Below are 16,471 nucleotides of genomic sequence, written 5' to 3'. Positions count from 1 at the left end.
AGGATATTCTCAAGACGGCCTTCTCCACCAGATACGGGCTTTATGAGTACCTGGTCATGTCTTTTGGGCTAACAAATGCCCCTGCTCATTTCATGTATCTCATGAACTCGGTGTTCATGCCCGAGCTGGATAAGTTTGTCGTGGTTTTCATTGACGACATTCTTATATATTCCAAGAATGAAGAGGAGCATGCTGAGCATCTTCGCATTGTGCTTCAGCGCTTGCGGGAGCACAAGTTGTGTGCAAAATTCAATAAATGTGATTTCAGGCTCACGGAGGTCCAATTCTTGGGCCATATCATTTCAAAAGATGGAATCTCTGTTGATCCTGGCAAGATTCAGGATGTCCTGAATTGGAAGGCTCCTACCTCCGTTCCAGAGATCCGGAGTTTTCTTGGGCTAGCAGGTTATTATCGCCGGTTTGTACCGGACTTCTCCAAAATTGCTAGACTCATGACGGAATTGCTTAAGTAAGGGGTAAACTTTGTTAGGGACGACAAATGTGAACATGCTTTCTAGACTTCGAGAAAGTTATTGATGTCGGCCCCTGTTTTGGCTCAGCCGGACATTACTCGGCCTTTTGATGTTTATTGTGATGCATCAGGTACGAGTCTTGGCCGCGTTCTCATTCCTGCCTTTGGCTTAGCCAGATATTGCTCTGGTCTTGACATTTTTGTGTAATGCATTAGGTACGGGTCTCGGCTGCGTCCTTATGCAAGATCAGCGAGTGATTGCTTATGCTTCCAGAGCTCTCAGGCGACATGAGGAGAATCATGCTACTCATGACTTGGAGCTAGCAGCTGTGGTCCATGCATTGAAAATCTGGCGACATTATCTTCTGGGTAATCTGATTCATATATATTTAGACCACAAGAGTCTCAAATATATTTTCACCCAGAGCGAGCTGAATTTGCGCCAGAGGCGGTGGTTAGAGTTAATTAAGGATTATGACCTGAAAATCCATTATCACCCGGGCAAGGCTAATGTTGTAGCCGATGCGCTGAGTCGCAAAGTCAGTTGCAGTTGCATCTCAGCCACAGGGGTGCATGCACCCTTATGCCAAGAAATGGAGAAGTTGAATTTGACCATTGTAGCTGAGGGTACACTTACCAACCTTACTCTCACTCCAACACTCCGGGATCGGATTTTTACTGCTCAGAAAAATGATGTGGGCATGGACAAGATTAGACAAAGGTTCGGTGAAGATGATCCAAGGGTCCAATGTTTTCATCAGGATAATAAGGGGGTGTTATGGTTCAGAAATCGAATGGTGATACCTAAGGACTTTGAGCTCCGGAAACAAATTTTGGATGAGGCCCATCTCTCCAGATATTCCATTCACCCGGGCAACAATAAAATGTACCAAGATTTAAAACAATAATTTTGGTGGACAAGGATGAAGTGGAAAATTGCTAAATATGTGTCTGAGTGTGACACATGCAGAAGGGTTAAAGCAAGTCACTTGAGGTCAGCCGGTCCTCTGCAACCATTGAATATCCCTTCATGGAAGTGTGAGGATATCAGTATGGATTTCATTGTCGGCCTACCCAAAACTTCAAAGGGGTATGATTCGATATTGGTTATTGTGGATCGTCTCACTAAATCGGCTCATTTTCTACCGGTAAAAACAACGCACACGGCAAAACAATATGCTCAATTGTATATGGATCGCATCGTAAGTCTTCATGGAATTCCAAGGACCATTATTTCAGACCGTGGTGCCCAATTCATTGCCCGATTCTGGGAGCACTTTCATGCCGCCCTGGGTACTCAACTGATCCGTAGTTCGACCTATCATCCTCAGACAGATGGTCAGACAGAGAGAATTAATCAGATTCTGGAGGATATGCTCAGAGCGTGTGCACTCACCTACAGTCAAAAGTGGGATGAATCTCTACCCTTAGCTGAGTTCGTTTATAACAATAGCTATCAAGAGAGCATCAGGATGGCTCCTTTTGAGGCGCTATATGGGCGAAGGTGTAGAACCCCATTGAACTGATCAGAAGTTGGTGAAAGAAATTTCTTCGGGCCTGATATGGTTAGTGAGGCGGAAGAACAAGTCCGGTTTATACCCGAGAATTTGAAAATAGCCCAAACTCGACAGAAAAGTTATGCGGACAAGAAACATCAATCAGTCTCATTTCAAGTGGGAGATCATGCCTATTTGTGGGTATCTCCAATGAAAGGGGTCCAACGGTTTGGTGTGAAGGGAAAGCTCGCCCCTCACTATGTTGGGCCTTTTCCTATCATTGAGCGGTGTGGTCCGGTAGCATACCGCCTGGAACTTCCTACCCAATTATCCGCGGTCCATAATATATTCCATCTCCCAGCTCAGGAAATGCCTCCGTGTTCCAAGTAAAGTGATTGACATAGAGAAGCTACAAGTGGAGCCAATCTTGTCTATTTAGAGCATCCCATAAAAATTGTCGATCACAAGACACGGTTCACTCAAATTCAAACCAACAATTTTTATAAGATGCAATGGAGTAATCACTCTGAGCGGGAAGCTACTTGGGAGATGGAAGAATATGTTCAATCCAAGTGTCCTGAGTTGCTGCAAACTTATCGAGGTACATAACTTTTCGCTCCCGTTTTAATTAGCCACTTCACTCTAAATCTCGGGACAAGATTTCTTTTAGGGGGAAGGATTGTAACACCCTGCCTCTCGGACAGTCCGTTTGGGGCGGCGGACGGTCCGCGACGGCCCTGTTTCAACCACTCCGAGACCGAGGTTCGTCGGTCGCCGCCACGTGCCGACCGTCGAGCTCGTCCCTGGCCACCCCCGTACGCCGCATTGAAGGCGAGCACCTCCCCTCCACCCACCCGCGCCTACTCTCTCGCTCTCTCTCTCTCGGTTCACTCCCCCTCCCTCCCGATGCCATGGACGATGCTTGAGCGACTCCCGTTCGCCGACCGAATCTGCGTGCTTCCCTCCATGTATTTCAAATCCACCGCACCCAAAGCTCAACCACCTCCCTAGCTTCCTCCTCGACCCCTTAAACCATAGCCACGACCCCCACCTCGCCGGGAATCTCGGATTCCCCGGCCGCCGGTTGGAGTTTCGCCCAAATTTGACATCACCGTGGAACTCCATCGCCCGGCCACCATTTCTTCCGTCCAAGAGCTTGAATCGACTGTAAGTAAGCCGCTAATGCTTGTGCTCCCCTTGTTCCTCCACGTTCTAGTGGTTTCCACGCACGTTCTCAACAAAGTCGTTTTTGACCGCCACGGGCCGCACGTCGCCGACTAGGTTAGGCTTGATTTCTTCACGTGCATCACCCATGCCCGTGTGCGCCTCGTCCAGTATATGGTGTAGTGCTAGCCTTCCCGTCGGTCGGGAATCGCGGACGGTCCGCCTATGAGGGCCGGACACTCCGCAAGTCAGGTTAGAAGTTGTCCAGAGACGTTGTTGTCTCTGATGGTTTCGCAAAATTGAACTGCGGTCGGTCCGCTATTAAGGACCGGACAGTCTGCCGTAGTGTTCGAAAATTTGTCCATAGAAGATATGTCTCTGGTGGGTTTCGCAGAGTTGAACTGCGGACGGTCCGCTATTGGGGACCGGACAGTCCGCCGTAGAGTTTGAGAAATTGTCCAGAGATGATGTTGTCTCTGGTGGGTTCGCAGAGTTGAAATGCGGACGGTCCGCCAAGGAGGGCCGGACGGTCCGCCGGTTGGATTAGAAATTTGTCTAGAGACGTTGTTGTCTCTGGTGGTTTGGCGAAGATGTATTGCGGACGGTCCGCTAAGAGTGAGCGGACAGTCCGCCAGTCAGTCTAGAAATTCTCCAGAAACATTGGTGGTTCTGGTGGGTCTGCCGAGTGGAATCGCGGACGGTACGCCACTTGGGTGCGGATAGTCCGCAGGGTATTTCAGTTTGAAGTATAGTAATTATATAATTAAGCTGCACTCAATTATTTCATATGCATTCATGTAGCATCCGCAGTTGAGGACGTCGTGTATGAGGTGATTGCGGCACCGCAGGAGCAGCCGGAGCAAGCCCAGGGGAGAGGCGTGAGAACCAAGCCCAAGGCCCGTCTGACCTTAGCTCTGAGCAACAGCCCGAAGGCAAGCCCCGGTGCACAACCCAATATTTTAAATTATGAAACCTTAATTATATTTAGTACTTGTGCATTACGTTCAAGTATTGCTTGAAACCTTAGATGCATAATCCTTAGGTTCTATGAGTGTTCTACTAGTATGTGTAGGTCGACAGCCCTGCTATGCTAATTAGGACTCGGTAGAAGTCGAGTAATTTTCTGTTACTCGCGAGATATAGGATGTCTTTATATTCTAGCAATATGTTCTACTGAATCCAAGAATGAGAGGAAATGAAAGTGGAGACCAGGCAGAAAATGTTTAGTCCGTCTGTGTCGATTAAGGACCGATCCGTTGTCGGCAGTGCTGATCGGGGATGGAATTGTACAAACCGTATGCCGGGAGTAGGAGGTAATCGAAACCGGTAAGCCTAGTACTGCCTTTCTTCGAAAGTACATGACTCCTTCCCACCCCTTAGGGTAGTCGAGTGGCCGCGGAGAATTGGGATGTATGTATTTACTTTTGGTGGTCTCTCGTAGGGCTCGGCTGACTATACGCTGGTGGGGCGGTCTTGTAGTTCGAGGCGGGGAGGGGAATGGTTGGCTCGTATCGTCCGACGGGGCAAATGCGTGCCGTGTTGGTTAGGTCCAGGTTAAATCGAATCGATTCGCCGTGTCTCGCGGATATGAGGGCCTCGATCTTTTTGTCGCATCGAAGTGAGGAGTTGGAACATTAATGATATGTGATGATTATGATTTTGGATTGTTATTAAATGCGTCAGCATGTTTTGCTCTAGTTATTATGCAAACATTAGCTGATGGGTAGGCTAAAGAGAATCTTGAGCTAAAACATCGCAAACAAGAATTCACTCTTAGATGCTTTTCTGCAAAATGAGCCACTAGCCAGAAAGCTTTGCATGTCTAAATATGTGGGCTAAGTATACCCATAGACGGGTAAGTCTTGCTGAGTATTAGTTGCTCAGGGCTTTTGTTGTAATATTATTTCAGGACACACAGACTTAGACTTCTGTCCCTGCTGCGTTAAGTTCATCCGTCGGGACGTAGAGGGATGGGAGGTTGTGGAGTCAGACACTTAGTTAGGTGGCTCCTCGGTGTCCACTTGTGGTAGTTGTAGGCCTTTTTCCTCTATGCGAATCTTAGTTTCGTCAAGGTAAAGTTATAAATTATGTATGTATTCAAATTTGGTTTGTAAAACTTATGGTAGAGTCATGTGTATATCGTTGTATTTTCAAGTATTTGTCGTGCTGCGCTCACCTTCTGTGAGACTATCGGTGTTGTTTCGATCGGGACGTGGGCTGAGAAAGGACTGTCAGATTAAACCATTAAGATAATACGCCCAATGTGTTCAAATGATGGACATTACTTATTAATTGAGATTTTTAATTTGGCGGTCTCGTCACAATGATGGGCGACTTGGTCGTGTTGCGCCGCGGCCACAGGCGAGCACGGCGACGAGAGCCTCCGGGCGTGGTCCGTGGCCACCAATTTCCTCCTCGCCGTCTCCGTTGGCGCTTACCATGTTCTCCATCCTGAAACGCGCCGCTGGACGGCCGTCGACACGCGCGGCCCGCCGGCCCGTCTTCGTGTTCGCCGCGCTCCCGCCTCCGTGCGCCCACCACGCGGCTGCGCGCTCGTACGGCCGTCGTCCGTCGAGACTAAATTAACCCCGGCGCGCTGCTGCGTCGTGCTCCGGCGATGGTGGCCACAAACTCCGGCGAGCGCGACACGGCTCCCCGGCCTCGGCGCTGAACAAGAGTTCAAGGTCAGCTCCTCTCGCAGCAGTTCGCAGCATCTATGCAGTTCTTCGACAAAATACTGAAGATATATCCTTGGAGTTCTCGCTTGCTTGCTTTGGTGATACTGTGAAAGGTGGCGGCGGATAACATTTCTGGTTGTGGACAGAGCATGTTTGATGTTGTTTTATCGTCAAAAAAGGTTAAATTAGCATGGTTATTGCTGCTCCATACAAGCAGCTCCCTGATGCAAAACTCCATGTTTCTGATACTGGTCATGCATGAATAAGTAACTGAGTCGCCAGAGCACATGTGAAGCATCATCTACTAAGCATGCCAGCAGTGTGATGATCAATTAGGATGAGAATGATGGGAACCTGAGTGCCTGATACACCATGCACATGAGGAAGTTCACACAAACGAAGCAGTGCAGCCATGCATGTAGCGCTCTAGAGACCTCCATGAATACCAAACAGAGCCACCATGCATAAACTTGATCCTCTCTCTTGGCTACATGTATATATATATATATATAAGACCCCATAACAGGTCTCCCAACACTGCTGCTAGTGTTATATATGCATTACTTTGTAAATTCTTCTTTGGTTCTCAGTTTTGATAGTTTGAGATATTAGAATAGATCAGACCAGCTGCTCGACAAGCATTGGTAATGGCCGTGCAGCTTTTCCAAGGTATGTTTTCAATAATGACTTCAAGAAAGTTTCTAATCTTGTATAGGTAAAGCTAACATGTTAGGATCCTCCATCCTTCCGCAAGGAAATTGATAAACTCCAACTTTCTTTTAGAACTAACTTAAGACATTAGAGAAAACTGACGCGAGTGGAGAGACATTTGCATGGACAAGATGTTGGGTTCTATCAGCAATGAAACTAACGGTTAGTCCACGGGAGGTGTCAACAATGTCTTGTGACATTGTGTGGCACTATACCTAGAAAGGGAGAAGCATGGACATTTGGAAGGGCTTGAGGATGGATCATTAAGATCCGTGCAAGTTCAGGGAAGACCCTTCAAAGTACCAAGAAATGTTGAAGCAAGAGAAGTAGTTTGAGTATTGTTCGCTAGAAGTACTTAAGTTTAATTTCAACTTATAATAGAACAGATGCCCTTCCTAATATTGCCAAAATCTTGGAGCATGAAATAGATATTGAATTAAAATGTATTTAAAGGTTGTAATAACTAAAATAAACCAAAACAAACTACGATTTTACAGGAGCATAAAGGAACTTTTATTATAAAGATTGAACTTTTTTCAATTTGCGAGGACGTTATAAAGCTTGAAACAGATGAACAAATTAAAACAACTAGACACTTGAAAAGAACTAAAGTGGTGAAATTTGAAAATCTAAATACCCCAATTATAAGTCCACTATTCGATCCATAACAAGGCTCTGCCCATTCCAAATTCCAGGACCTAAGCTCCATTTGCGTAAATAGTGTTAGCATTTTTTTTCTTCTTGTGGATAAATTTATTGATGATAAAATCATAATATGATACGATAATATTTACTGCTTTATTCAAAGCGAAGCTTTGCTCCATATGATATGATGCAAGGAGAGAGTTAGGCCGTCAAAGCCAGAGACCGAAGACGGGCATCAGGTCCGTATGCGGACATCTACTGATCTGATCTTATTTCGTGTGCTGCTCTGTTCTGAGGAGGAGATGCAGAGGCGTCCACCACCCTATCCGTCTCTCCTCTCATTTACGGTTTTACATCAAGATTTGTGTAGCTCTATGCTTTTACAGTTTTACGTTCGCAGGCAGCTTGATACACAGTTATTCTCTTTTTTAGGAGATCACAGCACAATCTGAGATGCATTATTGTATTCTGATGTTACCATCACTATCCTGACAGTGTGTACATACTGAGCTCAAATGGTATGCTGCAGTGGACCAAAGGCCTCACACGCACAGATCAGAGGCGGTTCATTGCATCACAAGCTCATGAAGCTCTCGGTTTCATTTTCAGTTAGAGTTATAGATAATAACCAGATCTCGCTTCTGCCTGGTAACACACAAAGTGTCAGGCAGGCACACATCAAAAGCCAGAAACCAACAGGTTGCGTTGCGTCATCTGCACGATCAGTGCCTAGAAAGGTACTAGCTGTTCATATCATGCCCAATGGCAGTCTCAGGATTCAGAGAGGTAGCTGCTAGCCGGTGAGAAGGGATGGATGGACAACCACTTGTCTGTGAAGAATATGCAGGCACATGTGTGCTGGCTGTACATTCAGTGGCTTCCAAAGAAGGACGTACGACGGCTGAGGTACCAGCTTGCGGCCGCGCGCAGCCACCGTCCGGCCGTCTCCTTTCCCGAGGCCACGGACGCTTCTACCACAACGGATCGCGAGCGCTTGTCTGGTCAGCTAGTCTTGAACGATGAACCGGCGAGGTTTCCGGGGTGGCGGGCACTCGCCGACGAGGCGTCGCTGGTAGCGTGAGAACGGTGCAAGATGGTTGCCAGGCATTGAGCCGTGAAGGACGACGGCGGTTGTACGAGGTATCCCGCGTCCTCGACGGCCGGCGGGCAGCCGCCTGCCGGGCACTCGCCTAACGAGGACGACCGAGACGCTGACCAGCGCTCCACGCTCGATCTGGGCCGCACGCTTTTGATCTGACGGCTTCCAGGGACCCAGGATGGACGGTATCTCAAATACCGTCCACCCCCAGGTCGGTGTTCCGTCGGCCCGTCCGCCTCCGCAAGCAAGGATGGCACCTTCTTCCATGGCCACGGCAGCAGGCAAGGAGTAAAGGAATGGAGCTAGGGCCGGAGATCAGCAGGAGACCCCCGCACGCAGGGATCGGAGGAGACGGGCAGCACGAGCCGCGGGCTACGGTGAAGGGACGACGGCCTACCTGCTGCCGCGCTCCGATCCACTACCGTGAAGGGAGGACGGCGATGAGTCCAAGAAGGAAGAGACGACGCCGGCGGTGGCAACGGACGGGCGGAGGACGCCGGCGGTGGCAGCCCGAGCAACGCCGCTCCCGCGCCTGCCTTAGCCCTTAGGTCCTAGGGGTGAGCTGAGGAGGACGACCGAGTCGTTGACGTAGTCCACGATCGATCTGCGGCCGCTCGTGCTTCATCTGACGGACGGAAGGGCCTCCAGGGGTGGACGGTGTTTCAAATACCGTCCACCCCCTGGCCAGCATTTCGCTCGCCGTCCACCCCTCGGAGGCTGGGAGGCGGCCGCGGCAGGCACCGTGCACGGCCGCGCGTGGCCGCCGGCGCAACTGTCCGCGAGCGAAGGGCGATATGCGCGGCGGCGGCGCGGCCTGTTGTGCCGGGATGATGGGCGACTTTGCTGTCGTGCTCCGCCGAGCACGACAGGCTAGGACGGCGGCGAGAGCCTCAGGGCGTGGTCGGTGGCCACCAACTTCCTCCTCGCCGTCTCCGTTGGCGCTTACCATGCTCTCCATCGTGGAACTCTGATGCGCCGCTGGACGGCCGTCGACACGCGCCTATGCCGCAGCCGGAGCCGGACCCGCAGTCCCGTACGGCCGGACGTCTCTGCCGCCTTGCCCGTGGCGACGGACGCTTCTGCCCAGAACGGAAACACTCGCGCTCTCGCCGGCCATCCGCGATCCATCGACCTCTGGTGGCGCGGCGTTCCTGCCCTCCGTCCCCGAGCCTGACGGGGGACAACACCTGTGGCTTCAGAAGAAACGCTCTCCGTCGTGAAAGGCTGATGCGCCGCTGGACGGCCGTCGACACGTACGCGTGGCCCGCCGGGCGCCGGCTCACCGTCGGCCCGTCTTCGTGCTCGCCGCGCTCCCGCCACCGAGCGCCCACCCAGGCCACGACGCGGCTGCGCGCTCGTCCGGCCGACGTCCGCCCAGGTGCTGCTGCAGCTCGCCACCATATATGCCCGTCAGGCCGACGGGCGACGGCCCGCTTCGGCTCGACCGATGCACTGTTCAGCGGCAGGCAGGGATAGATGCTATTGTGTCAAACACATTGTGAAATAGCTGAGCGGACACCAACCCCCATTCAGTTATATATAATAATATTAACATCATGCTAGGGCCTCCTGTGGAGTACTAGAGTGTAACATGATACTTTGAGAGGATTTCACTGGCCAGTTGAGAGGATTTTACTGATCAATTGAGAGCATTTCACTGACCAAAGAGGTTGTTAATTAAGTTGCCAACCTGTTCTAACACTTAGAAATTAATTTGTGACTGACTAGTAGTAGACCCGAGCACTTCATAGCTTGTTGGTGATATATTGCAACTGACCATGCAAACTAAATGTAGGAGTATGAGGATAGCAGAGCTAAGAGCAGAGACCGAAGACGGCGGCATGTCGGCCAATGGCCATCTACTCATCCCATCTTATTTGTTGTGCTGATCTGTTCAGAGGACGAAGTATATCCAGTGTTTTACATCAAGATTTGTGTGGCTCAATGTCCTGATACGGGCATGCAGCTCGATACAGTCATACACTTTTTTCAGGGGATTGAGAGTGCATTTGGGATGCATTGTATTCGGTTGTTACCATCCCGCAAAAAAAAATCTTATTTGGTTCTCATTTTGGTAGTTTGAGATATTAGAGTAAATCATATTAAATATATGGCCAGCTGCTCGACAAGCATTGGTAATGGCTATGACTTCCGTGCAGCCTTTCGATGGTATGTTTTCAATAATGACTCAAAGAAAGTTTCTAATCGTTGCATGTTTAAAGCTAATATGTTAGGATCCTCGTTCTTATGCAATGAAATTGATAAACTCCTCCTTTATTTTCAGAACTAGCTTGAGTCATTAGAGAAAACGGAAGCAAGTGTAAGGACATATCCGTGGAGAAGATGTTGGGGTCAATCAGCAACGAAAGTAATGGTTGGTCCGGGGTAGGTGTCAACAATGTCTTGTGGCATAACATGGCACTATACCTTAAGCCCTGAACCCAGATATGTGTGCAGTTGCAGCGTCGTTACCAATCCTTCGTGGTTTCATCCGTAGTCTTTCCATAATAAAGAACGAGTTTCTAGGCCCAGCGGTGCTAGAGATATCGAAAGGTCAGAATCTAGAGTGCTGGAATCGAGGGAAGAAGAGCCGCGAGCAAGCGCGATCAGGTGCCCTGGCCGCCAGCGGAGTTTGCTTCGCACACAGAGCTTACCCGTATCTCGTCAGAATTCAGAAAATCTTGATCGAAAAAATCAGGAAATCTGTTAGTGATTGCTGCCTGCTGAGCTCATTGACATCGATGCTTTGACCAGTCATCGGCGAGGTGCGCGCTGCCGTGCCGGTACCCATGCATGAACACAGTAGCGCTGATGGGGATCAGATCACTAGGAGGCCACAGAATTATTTCTTTCTTGCCATGGTTGCAGCAGGATGTAGGGTAAAACGATGTGTCATGCCAGCTAATCACAATGTTTTGTCGCTAAAATAAAACATAAAACGTTCAAATCTCTGCCATCTTTGAATCAGTGGTAGCATTGTTTGCTTTTTCATAGTTTTAGCAACTTTTCTTCTTGTGGGTAAATACAGTGATGATAAAATCATAATATGATACGATATTTACTTATTTTATTCAAAATGAAGTTTTCCTCCATATTTACAATTTACAATTTATTCAGTTTCAGGGGATGCCGGAACGGTGTAAGCGTCGCAGGTAACCAGTTCTCTGTGTTTGCCTGGCAACACAAAGTGTGAGGCAGGCCAATCAAAGCCTGAAACCAGCAGAAGGAGAACTCAATGGCAGTCTCAGAAAGCCTGGCGGTGGCGGCGGCGAAGACGGCGACGAGGTTCGAGGAGGAGCTTGCGGCCGCGCGCGCACGTCTACCGGAGCCGGACTGCCGGACGTCTTTCTTGCCTGTGGCGACGGACGCTTTTGCCCAGAACGATGGACGGGCTTGGTAACCTGCGTCCTCGACGGCCGACGAGCAGCAGACACTGCCGGCGAGCCCGAGCGACGCCCCGCGCCCTGCCTGACGAGGACGACCGAGACGCTGACTTGCGCTCCATGCTCGATCTGGGCCGCTCTCGTCTGATCCGACGGCCCCCAAGGACCCCCAGGACGGTGTTTCCGTCAGCCGTCCGCCCCTTCCGTCCAGGCAAGGATCGCATCTTCTTCCATGGCCACGGCAGCGGGCAAAGGAGCGGAGTTCAGCAGGAGACCCGTGCCGCGCGCGTAGGGATCGGAGAGACGGGCGGCGCGGGCTACTGTGCAGGGGTCTCTGACGGCCGACCTGCTGCCGCGCTCCGCTGCATCATCAGGCGAGGACGGCGACGAGTCCAAGCAGGGAGGGACGACGGCGGTGGCGGCGGCGGACGGCCGGAGCATGACGGCAGCGGCATGGCGGGCTGGCGGACCGAGCAACGCCGTGTTAAGCTAGCTCTCTTCCCGCGCCTGCCTTAATTAGGAGTGAGCTGAGGAGGTGGAGGACGACCGAGTCGTGCGTTGACGCAGTCGGCGCCCGATCTGGGACGCTCGTGCTGGATCTAACGGACGGAAGGGCCCCAGGGGTGGACGGTGTTTCAAATACCGTCCACCCCATGGTCGGTGTTTCCCTCGCTGTCCAGGACCCCTCCTCCAGTGGCCACACCAGCTTGCACTGCGCTGGCCATGGCCATGGCCACGGACATCCTGCAAGGACGACGGATCGGAGCCTGGGAGAAAGGCGGCCGCGGCCAGGCGCTCGGCAAGCGCTCGGTGGCCGGCGCAATTGTCTGAATCCTCCTCTCTGAACAATCGTTTCGATCATCATGTATCGCTGGAGCTCTCGCTTGCTTGGGCGGCGGCGGATGATCACCCATTATAACCGCAATCGCAATCTCGGCAGCCGCCATGCCCGTCAGGCCGACGGGCGACGCCAATTCCTGGTGTTGTTGCAGGCGACGAGCTCCTGCGAACTGACATGCATGCATATCTTTCATTTTGAAATTAAAACAGAAAACACCTCTAGCTATGTTCTTCTTTAGGTACAATATCATTCTGTGATTGTACACGAAACTGTACGGCAAATCAAATGCCATCCATTGAACCTGCTCCATACCTAGAAGCGGTACAATTTAGTTTGCTGATTAAATATTTTTTCAATGTACTATGACATGTGGTTTTCGCTGTGAGATTTGCAGGGCATCTGCATCGCGATTCGTGGATGGTACGTATGCTGTCACTGTCAGGCATTGCAAAATTTCTGAAGCTCACGCAAATCACACATCATAATCATGCATGCATCAAGGATTGCTCTCCTGCTTCATGGATATGTGGTGACTGGTGAAGTGGTGTGTAACATGCAAATAGCGCAGGAGTGCCGGAGGTTTAAATGTGGGTTCTACGGCCGGGCTGTTCTATATATACACACAATGGCACCTAAACTCAAATAGCGCAGCTATTAACGAAAACAATGACTGGATCAGTCCACAAGAAAGAGAGACGTGATTTTTTATTGGGACTCACTCGTCACCACTCGTTTGGGATGTTGGAGGAAACTAACCCCAATGTTGCATTGCTCATGTGCTACTCTAAGGTACGGTCTTTGTCCTCTGTTGTTTATCTGCTGCTTAGTAGCTAAGACCCATACGATCTCGCATTATGTTTCCTGTGCTCTAACCTGATTTTTTTACTGATCACTCGCTTTTAGATTATCTCATTGATGAAGAAACTGCAGTCTACTGCTACGCTAGCTAGTAAATTTGGATTTTTTATTCGAATTGTGTGCACTATATTGAGGACAATATGGAGCTATGGGATTTTTTGAGGGATGCAGAAATTGTCCCCCATTAATACTAGGCACGACGATGGAATTGAAGCTCGAGTTAGTGAGGTAGTAGACTTTAGAGCTGGCGTAGCTCAGTTGGTTTGGCATATGCCATGGTAAGGTGTTTGTGATAACCTCTTTCAATTTGCCACATGCATTGGTATGTGTGAGTATATGTACATGTGGTTGTGTGCATATGTGTAATCGTCTTCATCTATACTATGCTAGTTTCTATATTGTTACCTATGAAAAAACAGTCTTCTTTTTGTCATGTTCAATGGTGTAAGGATGAATTTAAATAAAATGCAAAATCAGAGGGGGCATGGCCACTGTAGCCAATATATTATATCTTTAATATTAAGAGAAATTTTACAATGATTGAAAAAAATAAGAGTCGTCGAACTGATAAAATTCTATATGGTGAAGATAGGAAGTATCTAGAAATACCTAAGATATACTTCCAAAATATGGAACCAAGTACCAAAAAGTGGGACCGAATATTAATTTAATTTAATTTATTTTTATAAATATTTTTCATAGATCAACGGCTAAAAAAATGAAGGTTAAATTACCTGAAAGTACCTATTGGTACTTTTACAATCATTGTAAGAGCTCTACTATTAATACCCTTTTTATTTCAGTATTTTGGTAACTAGTACAATCACATATGCAACAGTAGCAAGGATGATTCAGTGACACCGGTTCTGTTCAGTTTCTCAGATGGTGGTACCTCCCAACAGCAACAGCCGATATTATGCGGCTCAATACACTCACCTCCCTCGGGGTATCCGATCCTCTTGCACCACGCGTTGCAGTCGGGTTGAATCTGCAGGCACTGCGTCTGGCACATCCCGTATTTCACAGCCTCCCCTGCAAGCACCATCCATGGCGTCACCGCCAGTCCAAAGAGAGACCACTTTATTCCTTGTACCAAGAATGGAATTGATTTTGAAACATACCTATTTAGCTTCTTGGCAGACTTAGGCAGAGGAAGACAACTCACCAGTGGGAAACAAGAGAACAATCGTGGTTACCGCAACCATGAGGATCTTGTGGACATCTGAAGATAATTTTGCCTCCATCCTGTTGTTCTAGATCTGTGGAAATGGCTGAAATGGTCTGAGTGAGGCCTGGTCGTATGGAGACACAACATATATTACACCAGGATGAATTAAGAATGTGATTTGCAACATTAGTTAGGGATAAAAACTGGCAGAAAAAAATATAGGTGCTTATTTTAAACATACAGTTTCAATAAGATCTGAGGCTTATTTTAAACTCATCATGAGTGGATTATATTAGCTTAAAATAAGCCCACTTCCCAAACAGGTACTTGGTTGGCCGATGCACGAAACAATTTTGACAACAATTAAAGGACTCGTGGACCATGGGTAACGACCCGTTTGAAACAGCCCAGGAAACGGTCCAATAACTCGAGATACTTTTGGCCCTGCTCCGCGAAAAAAATGCAACGGCGGCGCCAGCTTCAGCCGACGTGAGTAGATTCTATTCCTATAGCGCGCGGTCCGATGAATTGGGCCGGCCCATCTTGCACGGGCTTTTTTTATTTTTATATTTAAAAAAAACAAAATTTCAAAAATATATGTCGAATAGAAAAATTTTCAAAAATAGGAGGCGACATGACCTAAATGTAAAAAAAATTACATTTAGGTGCTGTCGCCCAGGGCGCATTAAACAGTGAACTTGTAAAATTGATATAAAATTGTAGAAAAAAATACAAACTCAACTGTTCTGAATTCTATGAAACAAGATCTACAACTTTTGTTACATAAAGTTTTTCATTTGATCAATGTATCTTGCTCTATTTTAAATACCGGTTTAATGCACTTTTATTTAAATCTCAAGATCCATCCTTTGGATGTATGTAATCTTTGGCCAGAGTGTTGCATATGGTGAGCATAGGCTTTGAAAAAATTGGTAGGCTCAGAAAACATTTCTAGAATAAGTTTTTAAATTAGATCTTGCAATATGTCTAGTTTAAATGAGTTATTTATCCATGCTGCTATATTAAGTATTAGAAGCCATAACTTTTACAGTACCATTATTTTATTTCCTTAGAGCTATAAAAAAAGTTTGGTAAATTTTAGATAAGCACAACTAGACCAAATGAATTATTTCAGATTTTTCTAGGTACAAGAACTATTTTTCTTGATTTAGATACATTGATAAAATGAAAAATTTTATGTAACAAAAGTTGTAGATATTATTTCATAGAATTCAGAACAGTTGAGTTTGTATTTTTCCGATTTTTGTACGATTTTATATCGATTTTACAAGTTTACTGTGTAATGCGCCCTGGGCGCCAGGATCTAAATATAATTTTTTTAACATTTAGGTCCTATCGCCCACTGGATGGGCGACAGACACCCATTTTTGAAAATTTTCCTATTCGATATATATTTTTGAAATTTTGTTTTTTTAATATAAAAATGAAAAAAGGGCCATCTTGCACTACCTCGTGTAATTTTGTTCTGGTGACGGCGGTGGATTTTGTTGCCTTGGGCGATATCCAACCGTGTCCCCTGCCACCTGCCGTGCTGGGCTGCACCGGGAGCGATGTGCAGCCGGGCTGCCCCAAATTTTTTTCCCATGCGGGAAAAACTCCAAGCGGTTGCCGTCCTGCTCCACCCCCAGGATCACTGTCTAGCTCCGCGCATGTTGGCGTTGGGTATCCTTACCCATTCTCCAAATCCACATCCGATGAAACGGGTAGGGTATAGACACAATATATTGTACCCATTTATAGAAGGGTAGGGTATGGGTATCCCCGTTGCCGAAATGATACGGCGAGGGTATCCCCATCTCTACCCGTTGCTCCCAAGTCGTCAGTTTGGGGCTCGTGTGGGCGAGAGCTTGCCTATCTTCATCGCCTCTTCTGTGCTCGTCCAATATCCACTGCGTCGCTCGCCATGCGTCCAATCTTCACATGCCTGTGCAAAAC

Source organism: Panicum virgatum, chromosome 3K, assembly GCF_016808335.1.
Source record: "Panicum virgatum strain AP13 chromosome 3K, P.virgatum_v5, whole genome shotgun sequence".
Lineage (NCBI taxonomy): Eukaryota > Viridiplantae > Streptophyta > Magnoliopsida > Poales > Poaceae > Panicum > Panicum virgatum.
This window is presented reverse-complemented; position numbering follows the sequence as displayed.